Raw genomic sequence first — 12,649 nt, forward strand, 5'->3', positions numbered from 1 at the left:
TTGTTGTGTGGATCGGTTTTATGTGAGCATTTCTGTTGGATTGACTGAGATTCAGCTTTGTTCTGATTAAGTCCGACCTTTTCTTGATGTGGTACTGATCAGGTTTGGCGTGGCTCAATCTTAAAATGGAGTATCAGTTGAGTTCAGACAGTGTTTGATTTGAACCGGTAAATTGTTTTGCCTTTTGATCCAAATAAGTTTAGATTGTAACCAGCTGGCTGAGTTGTTGTTCTTCCTCGCTGGATTAATTTCTTAATCCCTTGTGTGGATTTATATTAGTTCATTTCATGGTCCCCTAGCATCTAGACAACTTAGCTGAAAGGATTTATGTTTGAACCGAACTGAACTGCTTTGAACTAAGCCGAGTAGAGTTTCTGTTGGAATCGACCTGACTGATCTTGTATCCACACATTCTGAATCAGGAGTGAAATGGAGTGCTATTAGTTGAGCTCGAGTCTAGTCTTCCCTAGCCAATCTCATGGAATCAAAGTTGAGTCTAGATAGATGAATGATGAGTTGTGAATAAATATTTCTTGATTGAACGTACTGATTGTAGATGATTGATAGGCTTTGTCTCTTGATCAATGTTTAATTGGTGGGGTGTTTACTTAGTGTAAACACTTAATAAATATTTATGAATGATCGTAGAGGTTTATTCCGAACCTTAGTACTTGTACTCAATAACTAATATATTATATTATTAAATATATGAGTATAGATCATGTGAAGTCTTATTGTATACTCACTCTCCCGAAGTTCCCGTATTACCATGAATTGTTCCTGCGATATGGACCAAGGTCACGAAGACATGATGATGGGGTCGCACCCTGGAGGCCGTGTAACTGCATGCAGCGTTTGATTTTTGATCTTGGAATATCTAATGGAGATGATGGTTATATTTATTTCCCCTCTAGGCTCGGTACACTTGGTGGTTTTACGGGTTTAGTTTATATATATATATATATATATATATATATATATATATATATAATATAAGTATGAGTGTATGGCGGGTGTTGTGGAGATGATGTTTAAGATAAAATTCACATCGATGGAATGATAGGCTTTATATATGCATTCTTATTAGTTATGGAATATATTTCCACTGCATACAAATGGAGTTGATTGTTCGAGATATTACTAATATATGTTGGGGTGCAGGACTAGGCTCACTGAATAAACTAGTTACTAATGACTCATTTGTGATGCAGGTAACCAGTAGACGGGAGACCTTACTCTAGGACGGGAAGGAACATCATTAGCCAGCGGTAGTTTTATTATCCTTGCAAAGTCATTTTGATATATCTTATGTATAAGATTTGCAGACCAAAAACCTCGAAGTTAAATTATAACAAATTTTGTAAGATGCTTTTAAATGATATATATAAAGATTGTTTTTAAAGTATAGGTTCCATATGATATTAGTCTTTGTCCGGACGAACTAACTATCGGATATTTCTTTTTCGGGTTGAAAAGCTTAGAGTGATATTCGATAGGAGCGTTGGTGTTCTTTGGTTGTTAGTCTAAGGTGATCGGAGGTATTCTGAGAACTTCGGATAGACCATCGAGGAACATCGACCGTGTCATTTACGGTTATCTACGATCGGGGGTGTCACACACCCACTTTAAGCTAACTCAGCCAAAACGTATAAAGTAACTCACTCGCCCACTTTCATTATTAATGGGACATTTCCACTTGCTTGATTGGACTGAGTTGTCGATTAATGGTGGCACGTGTGGAAAATATCGATGTCTTTATAATATCAAGACGATTTATACTTTAACTCCACCAACAATATGAGAATATCGAGGCTAATTATTATTCCCTCCGCTTGCTTGATTGGACTAAGTATTTAATTGATGTTTTACATATCTGCACGTAAATTAAGAAATCTGAACGTTTTACAATGCACGTAAATTAACCTCTTTTCGCCTGGTGTTTAATGCTAATATGACTTCATATTATGTGACCAAAACTTATCCTAATTAAAGTAATGATAATTCAGCCATAATTAAACATAAACTGAGCTCTAATTCAACTAAAAATCAGCCAAAAGAAACAATAAATCAGCCGTTATAAAACAATAACTCAGCCATAATTAATAACGCTGTTATTAACTATGCATGATGTTTGTTGATGTTTGCATGATGTGTGTGCTTGAAAACAATAACTCAGTCGTGATAAAAAAAAGTAACTCAGCCGTAATTAAACTATAAATCAGCCAAAAGAAACAATAACTAAGCCTTCATTACATTAATTTGTAGTCAGACATACATAATGGCATAGCAAAGAACTTAAAAAGATTAGATTCCGATAGATTACATTTTTACCAATTCCTTGTGTCCCTAATAACGCTTATCGGTTCAAAATCACGTAAAAACGTGCCAATCTCTTTGATCCAGAAACAGCGCTCACACATGTTGTCATCCTTAGTCATATCAATGTGCCACAAGCAGAGACATTGTCTCTCCACATGTGTTGCACATTGGCATCTGTAGAACGACGGAACATAAGCTGAAACGAACACGACCCTATTTTGGCGGAACTCGTCAGAGTGCCACAAACTCCATCCCCATTTCACAGATCACACTAGTTTCCCTATCCTCTGAACTGATTCTCTTGGAATACCAGCAAAATACTGCCCATCACAACAAAATATTGCTCGAGTCATTGTGTGTGTATACACAGCACGCTCATATCATGCATCTGCTGCACGCTTTATGAGAGAAAGCCCTTCTTCTATAAGGCCGAATGAGAAGAAGAACTGTACACCCTTTATAGAAAGTGTGTTTGGATTTCCTTCAGCGTAGCAAGATTTGAACAACGAAGAAGACATATTGAGTCCCCAGGGAACGGATAACACATCTTAAAAATGGTATACACCAAGCCGCTCTGCTAACGCCTTCATCGACTTGGACGATGCTTTGAGGCAATATAGATCTTGGAAGGAGTTACGGGCCACACGCTCAACCACTAACGCCTGAATTTCTTCAGGCAATTCAAGAAGAGGGAAATATTTCATTTACTGCAAAATTGATTTAGAGAGAGAGAGAGCAATTATGTAAAAAGATGTAGAGTTGAACATATAACTGTTCGAGAAGTGCCGTATTTCTTGACAGTAAAACAGTTTTCAAATCGCGACATTTCTTATTTTGGGCGGGAAGTTATTCCATAACCCAGCCGTAATACAAATTCATTCAATAAATCAGCCGTTTGAAAACAAAAACCCAGCCGTAAGTGACCAAAAACATGAAAATCCCTAATCCAGCCGTAATACATTTACATGAAAAAAAAAACACAGCCGTAATACAAAACATGAAAATCCCTAATCCAGCCGTAATACCAAAAATATTTAAAAAAAAAACACAAAGGTAATACAAAAAGATGAAAATCCCTACAACACTTGCTTACATTGGACAAGTTTTCGCATTATGTCCACTCTGTCTACATCGAGAACATGTGTGTTCTTTCCTAGGACATTTGTTTTGAAGTGCAACTTCTAAAGCTGTTGACGAATAGACGGGGGCAAGCACAGTTGGTTAGCCATGATTTCTGGAACAGGTTGCGCTGAGTCAGCCGGTATGACCGGTTCAGCGTATGCGCTCACCAAATATGCACTGTTATAGTAAGGACTGCACAGGGATATACGACAAACATTGTTGTACTCTGCAGCTGCGATTGCGTGTATACATGGTAATTTCTCGCGTTCGAAACACCGACTTGTGCACTTTCGCTCTACCAAATTAACAACATTCATAGACTCGCTAGAAGATCCATATTTAACTTCAGTGTGATGATCATCAATCCTTTGAACTGTCAAATATCTGGCGGCAGTTACACGACCCTATTAACAAAAAATAAATAAATATGAAACGACTGACTTATTACATATTACAGCTGATTTAAGAACTACAAAGGCTGACTTACGAATTTTTGTAATTTTAAAAACAGACATATTTTTACTGTTACGACTGACTTACATGTAGTAGTGTCTCGACACCACGCATAAGCATCCTCTCTCCGTTCAGCAAACCATCTTGTCATCATAACCCGTATCGATTCTAATATTCAAACAATGTTTAGACCACTAGAATTCGACAATGCTCTGTTCATTGATTCCACTATGTTTGTAGTCATCAAATTGTACCTCTCGCCCGGGAAAAGAACTCGCGTCCACAGTCGTACATCAGCTCTTTGGAGGTAGCCGTGGAGTGCAGGATTAATCACTTCAATCTCCTCGAAAATCGTAGTAAAGTCAGACATCCTAAAACATCTCGCCGCTTTCTTCACCAGACGGAATGCATCTTTTCCTTTGTACCGTTCCAATATGTTCTTATATAAATGGTAGGTGCATATTCCTTGAGCAGCTAATGGATACACATTTCTAATTGCTTTCCCTATCGAGTTATGCCTATCCGAGATAATCGCAAGACCCTCGTCGTCAGGAATCAGAAGTTTTAATTGCGTAAAAAACCAATGCCACGAATCATAATTTTCTGTGTCAACGACTGCAAAGGCTATTGGAAAAATCTGAAAGTTACCATCCTGAGCTAGTGATGTGAGTAGCGTCCCTTTGTATTTACCATTGAGAAATGTACGTAGACTACAACAACTTTGCGCATGAAAGGAAACCCTTTTACGCTCGCACCAAAGGCAAGAAACACATACATGAATCTTCCAAGCTCATCGATTTGAAGACACATAAATGTACTCGGATTCGCCATTCATATCATGTATAAGTAAGAAGGCAAGCTTTCAAACCCACACTCAGGTGTTCCCTCATCGATTTCCCTTGCGAATTTCAGCGTCTGGTGTGATTTTCAATAATCCATCTGTTCACATGAAAAAACGATCCTCATAACTCAGCCGCATCAAATTCATAAGACAGCCACAACGTAAAAATAACTCAGCCCTATCTTTACTATAACTCAGCCGCATCTAACATTATAGTAACCCAGACGTATTGTACGAATATGTCAGCCGCTACATTTGATATTACTCAGCCGTATCGTTAAAATAACTTAGCCACAACAAATTAATAACCTTTATACCAAACTGCTTAGTGATAGCTATTTCGACGCTCGTAGGGCGAACAGCCAGACCAACGTCGCCGAGAAAGTTCTTGTACAACTCTCCTAAAATATATGGTGTTGCTTGTCGAGATCGATTAGAACGCTCCGTGCAGGAACATGTATGCTTCGAATCATAAATACGAACATAAAACGCCGGAGATTCTCCTTGGGTAGAAGCACGAACTCTCCATAGACATCCATCAACCCAGCACTTAACAACGTATGATGTCGGGGTTGATGTTTCTACATCAAAATTAAATTGATGCCTCACTGTAAGAAGTTTCAGTCGTCTCTCCAAATCGTCTTTACTCTCGTATCGTTGACCTACCGCAATGTCTATCGACGACATCTCCAACCTTAGAACCTCCAGATTCCCTTTAGATCTGCTCATCGAGAAGTTCAGATATCTTTTTTAGGAGGTAGCGCTGGTGAATCTTTGTTTTTCGTAGGAGACTCACCGTATGAGCTGAAGTTATCATCTTCAGATGACGCACCGTCCGAATCGTCGAACATATCAAATCGGCTTTCAAATTCATCATCTTCTTCGTTTTCTTTTCCTATTTCATCTTCTCCGACTACGTCGTGTTTTTCTCCTTCCACATTACTAGAGAAGTCATTCTCATTGTCCTCTTGTTCCTTCTCCAAACTGCAACCATTGTAACTCCCACTGTAATTTTTCGTCTTTGGACTCAACTACTGAAGCTTCTATTTCTGAGCTAAAGCTGAAAAATGTTTTACTCTTCTCTCTTGCTCTGTTCTTCGTAATCTCCACACAGAGACGTAGTTGTTCGATTATATTTAGGCTTAGAAAACCTTGCAATTGTCGAATATTGGACACGTAAACTGGTGGAGTATCGTGCGCCATTGTTTTCAATGCAATATTCGAGAACATGTAGCTAAGCTGAATATGATCCCTCAAATCATTCATTCCGTAATCATCGAGAACAGTCTTTGCGAAATCTTCATGTGTTGTTTTCTCATCTAAATGAAGAACTCTACACCCTCTTCTGTCAATGTTGAATACATATCCGTTTTTCTTAATCCAGTTACCGGAAACAATAACTACCGGATCCATAACCAACTGAGAAAGATGAAAACGATAGATAAAAAACATGCAGAAGAACATGAACAGACTCATAACCCAAGTTGTAAATTTCGTTTGTTAGTGATGACATGGCAAATCCGAGTTGATGACATGGCGGATTCCTTGTTCGTATCTTAGATTTTTCACCCGAAATTGCTCCACAACGATAAAACCTTCTTCCCGGATTGCATGCGGTATTTGACGTTAACACAACAGTAGCAGCTCAACAGTCGCACCTCCCTGGGATTCCACGCCCTAGATCCATCGAATTCTACTTCACAACACACAAAAATGATTGAAACTATTCCAAGGCAAAACACACAAAATGATCAGGTATAACAAAAACAGTATATGATCTCGGATTTGACAAAAGAGACTTATAGTTAATCCTCTCTTCTGAAGAACCCTAATTTTCAAATTTGGGGGTTTTTGGAACGAGCCTCACGATTTTAACTTTTGTGAGCTAACATGTCGATGTTTTCTCTTTAAACGAAATGGAGCGTTTTGATGAAGAATATAGATTGATCGATAAAGAAGATAAAGAAAAAGATGAACACACACAAGCATAGTTGTAAAGTAGTTCGTTAGCAGTGACATGGCAAATCTGAGTTGATGACATGGCGGATGACATGGAAAATCAGTTAATCAGCCGGCAAACTAATATATAATTCAGCCTACGTAAATCAGCCCTCGTGTACAATGTAAGTCAGCCAAACCGGGGTAGAGTTCAGTATTTAATCTTTTGATCCGAAATCAGCCGTAACCATAAATCAGCCATATCGTCACATAAATCAGCCATCAAACGAATGCTATTCTAGTAGTTAATCTTTCGCTAAAAAGTCAGCCGTAAAGAAGCTGAGTTTAATGTTAATCCATCCTATTACGGCTGATTAAACATAAACTCAGCCGTAACAACATCCCATTAGTCAGCTGTAAACTAAATAACTCAGCTAGTCGATATTCGTTAACCCAGCTGTGGAAACATAACTCTGTCGTGTCTTAACTACAACTCAGCCGAATATTTCAGCAATCAAACCGCCGATATATAAGTCAACCGTAACTTGTATCTGTAAGTCAGCCGTTATCCCATAAATCAGCCACATTTCTGTAAATCAGCCGTACCGGGCGGCTGACTTATGTTCTTAAATCAGTCGTTTCCTCTTAAGTCAGCCATGTTTATTAATTCAGCGGACACGTAGAAATAAATCAGCTGTAACTATGTATGTAGTGATTTACGGCTGACTTAATGTAAACACAGAACCGATTTTTGCTTACATGGCAGTAAAAAGTAATGGCATTCTTGTAAATACGTTTTTTCTGATCGTAAAAAAAAGGGCACTCTTGGTATTTAAAAAATGCCAGTAATAAAAAAAGATCTGTATAGTTCTAGTCAATTGTCCTAAAATATTGTATATTTGAGTAAACTTCCCTAAAAATAAAAACATAGTAAGTAGTAGTGATACTCTTGTGATCTGATGAACCCTTATGATCTGATGAGTCCAATTTATATTTCTTGCCAATCACCATATTGAGAACTTGGTTTAAAAATATTAATCTCCATATAACGCCTAGGTTATTAAACCCAAATAATTTCCCTAATCTCCATAAAGCTCCCCTCACGACACTTCTCTGTATCCTAAGTAGCCCAAACCATGGTTTCACAATGCTTTCCCATTCCTGCCAACTAAGTACAAGGACGTATACACGTTCAAATAATGAACCACAATCCAAGCTTTGTTTACATTTATCTCCTCCATCAAATGTTCATAAACTAAAGACACTATAAGACAACAAATGAAATTTGAGATATATATAACCCACCCAAGCGTTCCCATGCTTCCTTGCTAAAGTCATAGTGCCATCACCAAGATATGATATAAGAACCTTTAAAAAGCCGGAGCACCATGAAACCAAAATAACAATTTTATTCCAATGCTTAATAGAACACCAAAGAGACAATGTAAGAACTACCTCCCTTATACTCTTAGAACCACATAAAACACCAATTCTCATAAAGCTTATTGTAATAAATGAAACCCCCCCCCCCCCCCCCCCCAGTTCCTGCTTGCTTAATCTTGCTGCGAGTAAGACTTGATCCATAAACTTAGAATTTTAAGTTATCCAAGATTAGTCTACTCACTAATAGACATGAATAACCCCAAAACCATGGATGATTCAAGGTTAAACATGATTAGAGAACAAGATAATCAAGCAAAGATAAGAAATTATGATCAAGATTAGATCTTTCACCCAAAAGTGGCTTTTGATTAGATAGAAAACAAGATAAGATCCTAACTTTAGGATTACAAGAGTATTTATATGTCTTTGGAAAACCTAATGGTTTCCATTAAAAAGTCTAAAAAGCCCTTTTAAAACATTAAAATTCGACTAAGATAAAGAATGCTCGGAGCGGGTGCATGACCTCGCTCCCGTAGGTCGCTCCAAAGATCACCTCCACTTCTTCAAATCGCGCGCGGGGTCATGGCCTCGCTGCACCAGGTCGCTCCACATATGGAGCGGGTTAGTCACCCCGTTGCGAGACGTCGCTCCACATCTGGAAAGTTGTCGACGACATGTTGAGCTCGGAGCGGGTGCACTACCCCGGTGCGAGAGGTCGCTCTAGTACAGAGCGAGTGTCATACCTCGCTCCCGTGGGTCGCTCTACACTTTACTTATCCAGAGCGGGTGCATGACCTCGCTCCAGTAGGTCGCTCCAGCTCCTCTATTCACCCAATGATCCTTTTCTACTTCTTTTTTGAATCACAATGCTCCCAAACATCTCCAATCACTCCATAGCACTCTCCAACACCTAATAAGGACAATGCATGCAACATAGACTCTAAAGATGCTTAATTCCTAATCTATATGATCAAAATGTACAAGATATGAAGGCTAAAAACATGTAAACATGCAAGATATCAGAGCCCCCCGTCTGAAAGTAGGCCTCTCTTGAAGGCAGAGATTGCAATAGGGATGCTGCATTCAGGGAACCCGAAATTAAGCTATAAAGGGAAACGATAGGTTCCTGACCCTGAGGTCTTGTTTTAGACTCATGGTCCTTGGACCCTGAGGTCCTTTTAACCCGTAGGTTCTTGGCCCTAAAGCTTATCTGAGCCTGGAGTTCTTTCTCAGAACCCGGAATTAAGTTTTAAAGGGACCGCATTCTACCACCCTAGGTGTGGCCACTCTCGGTACATGTTGGGTATCGCTTTCTACCGCTCGTGGCTGGTCACTATCGAGTTCCCGTGCTGCACTCTGCTTTCTGCAGAAAGCCACTATTAGTCTTAGAGGGTGCTGGTGTGGGTGAAAACCCAAATGCCAAACTTACGCTGTTTTCCACGTCAGGAGAAACATGATATTATTAAGGTGCTCCCGGACTTTTGCACTTTCTCAGTGGCAATTATACCTCGTGTCCCCTGTATTAATTTAGCACGTAGCGTTTTAATACAGGTACCTTTCACTTTTTTGGTATTTTAGTTTGGGACCCCGATATGCCTGAGGCTATACAGGGGTTTTAGGTAGTATTGACGGCATACTCGGGCTTGCGCAGACCCATTCCTACCTTATGTCTCATACCCATTTTGTTTTTGTGTGGTCGTGCCACTTATCGTTGAGGGTTGGCCAGGATCGGAGGTCTCTTTGACATGATCCAGCTCGTTTGCCCCTTTAAGTATTATGGTATTTGTACTTTCTCTTATAGTCGGAACTATTTTATTATATAGGCTATGTCTGTAGACTTTCAGCGTACATATGAGTAGAAAAACATAATGCTTAAATAAAAGATATAATAATCCCTTATATATTAATTGAGAATCATTTAAAAAGATGTAACCTTAATTTTGTATTAATTACATTTTAGACTTGCTGAGGTGGCGTTTAATTAGAACTTAATTTTACTGATGTGGCATGACTAGAATCGATTGAAAAAGTAGTTAGTCCAATTTCAATTTGCTAGGGAACGTCGTATTAATTCATACATCAAGTTAGGAAGACTTTTGTTATATGATTAACACCTTACTATAAACAAAGTCTAAAAAAGTATTAACAAAGAGAGAGACGCATTAGGTTTCCGAGAGGGAGTTGCGGCGGAGAATGAATGCAGTGAATTAGAGAGGCGATGTGGTGGGCAGAGAGAAAGGCAGTTGAGGAAAGAGAGGGAGACGAGAGATGTGGAGAGAGAGTTCTGAATGTTGTGGAGATGGAGAGAGCAGAGGAGCGGTTTGTGAAGGAGATGGAGGTGACGAGGCGGAACTCGGAGCCGGCGTCACAGGTTATGACGGTGGTAGGGGTTTGGAGGAGGGACGGTGGTCGCAGGGGACGGTGGGGATGTTGAGAGATTTGAGGGCCTTGACATGTTGTGGCCTGTGGGTCTAATGGAGGTGCGAGGAGTGGGAGAGGTGCATGTAAAGGGAGAGATGGTTGGGGAGAGGGAAGGATCATTTGTATTGATGCTCGATGTGCAAGCTTGATCTTTGTTTGTGGGATTGCTAATCACTTGGTAAATCTTTTTTTTTTTTAAGCTAAGAATCAAGATCTTCCATGCTTTTCGATATATGTTCAAACTGTTGAAACGATTTGGGAAAATATTAACTTGCTTATGAATATTTATCTGTATTTTGAGTGTCCGTAGAATGCACCATATTTGTGTAAAAAAAATTAGATTGTGCTGAACAGTCCTCATGTATGTGTATGAATGTTGATATGTGTTTTGTCAAAGGCATAAGCTTTGAATCCATTAGACAGAGTTATGCATTTTTTTGTGTTTGTAGGTAAAAGAGTCACATTCTCTATAAAAAAGATGGACTTGGTAGCAGCAGTAGTAACTATGAACTTTGAAAAGTAATTCTATCAAGCTCATAATACTCAGGACTTAGAAGCAGCAGTAACTCCCGGAGGTATATCTTTGTCTTGTGGCTACACTCATCAGCGATGTTTTGGATATTTTGCTTTTGGAAAAATGAACCATTCAGTCTCCAAGCTATTTTCGAAGAGGTAACTAATTATGTCCTCAGATTAACCAGTGAAGTCCATTACTTGCACAGAATAACTAGGTGAGCTTTGAATCTGTAGGTCATCTCTCTCCTAAAGCTAATCTCATCGGTGAAGAAACTATCGACGAATCTGATCTTTTCTGCACCGGTTAATTGACATAATTAAAATATCTGTACCGGTTAGTGGACATAATTAAAGTTCTAAATCTAAAAGTATGTGATGTGAAAAAGATATAAAATATGTGATTTTTTCATATAAAGTTACAACATTTAATATTAATTCTTGCTATGTGGGACTTTGTAAACGTGAGAACGTACATTTATATAATGGAATTTTTTTTAATTCAGAATGCACATTAACTATCCCTATGTACAAGTTCATTTGGATATATAAATAACTTTTATATAAACTCATCCTGCGCAAGGCGCAGGTCTTATCCTAGTTATATAGAAATCATAGTCCGGAGACCGTACAAGATATCAGCTTGCGAGATACCCCGGTGGTTAGGCCATGTTTTACCTCTTATTGCTGCGTAACCCGTGGGGTTTGACTTGCTTTTGAGACGAATGTCTTCTCTGGAGGGTTCCTTCATCCTCTGCAGGGTTCTGCATTTTTTTGAATCTAGGGACCTCGTTTGGGAGCTGTTTCATGCCCCAGCCCTTGAAGATCTCTGTCTTGTTGACGTTCGGGGGCCACTATCTCCTATCGATGGAGGTTGTCAGCGCCTCCATGAAGCATGTGGTCTCCTTCATCCACTGGAGCAAATGGGTTTGGAGGTCCCCTATCTCTGTCTGGTGCCTGCTGGGAGCTCTCTTCCGAGGGGGTTTCGTCGAGGTGTTCTTGCCCCACTCGTTTATCTGCGAGACCGCCGGTTGATAACTGTTGAAGTTTCTGGTTATCTTGTCTATGTGTGGCAGAGGACGAGGTTCTGCGGGGACCAGATTTTCCGAGGATGTGTAGCCTTGAAGGTTCTTAGGGGAGACCATGCGAAGCGGTCGACGTAAGCTCTCTGGGAGGTTTTTGGATATAGGGTCCGGACCTTGCGGAAGGTTCCTGGATTTCCCTTATTGTTGACCCCTGATTCCCGATTCCGCGGGATCTGAGTTCTACTCTGTAATTGCTATAAGACTTTGGTCTTCCCCTTTAAGGTGGACCTCTGATCCTGTCTGGGTTGAGCCTTGGCGCGGCTAGCGACGTCCTCTTCCCACTTCACCTGTGCCCACGCTCGGGATAGCACATCCTCCATGGTTTTGCAAGGGTACATAGTTAGCTCTTTGTAGAGCCTCCCGTCTGAAAGTAGACCTCTCTTGAAGGCAGAGATTGCGATAGGGATGCTGCATTCAGGGAACCCGGAATTAAGTTATAAAGGGAAACGATAGGTTCCTGACCCTGAGGTCTTGTTTTAGACTCATGGTCCTTGGACCCTGAGGTCCTTTTAACCCGTAGGTTCTTGGCCCTAAAGCCTATCTGAGCCCAGAGTTCTTTCTCAGAACACGGAAT

The 12,649-nt window shown here is 39.8% G+C and overlaps 1 long non-coding RNA gene across 1 annotated transcript; it reads left to right on the plus strand.

Moving 5' to 3' along the window:
* Positions 1-564: 564 nt before the first annotated feature.
* Positions 565-11,498, plus strand: LOC117128160. Its single transcript, XR_004451357.1, has 2 exons — positions 565-11,149; positions 11,228-11,498. It is a non-coding gene; the product is annotated as an uncharacterized LOC117128160 (long non-coding RNA).
* Positions 11,499-12,649: the final 1,151 nt, after the last annotated feature.

Source organism: Brassica rapa, chromosome A09 (assembly GCF_000309985.2).
Source record: "Brassica rapa cultivar Chiifu-401-42 chromosome A09, CAAS_Brap_v3.01, whole genome shotgun sequence".
NCBI classification, from domain to species: Eukaryota; Viridiplantae; Streptophyta; class Magnoliopsida; order Brassicales; family Brassicaceae; genus Brassica; species Brassica rapa.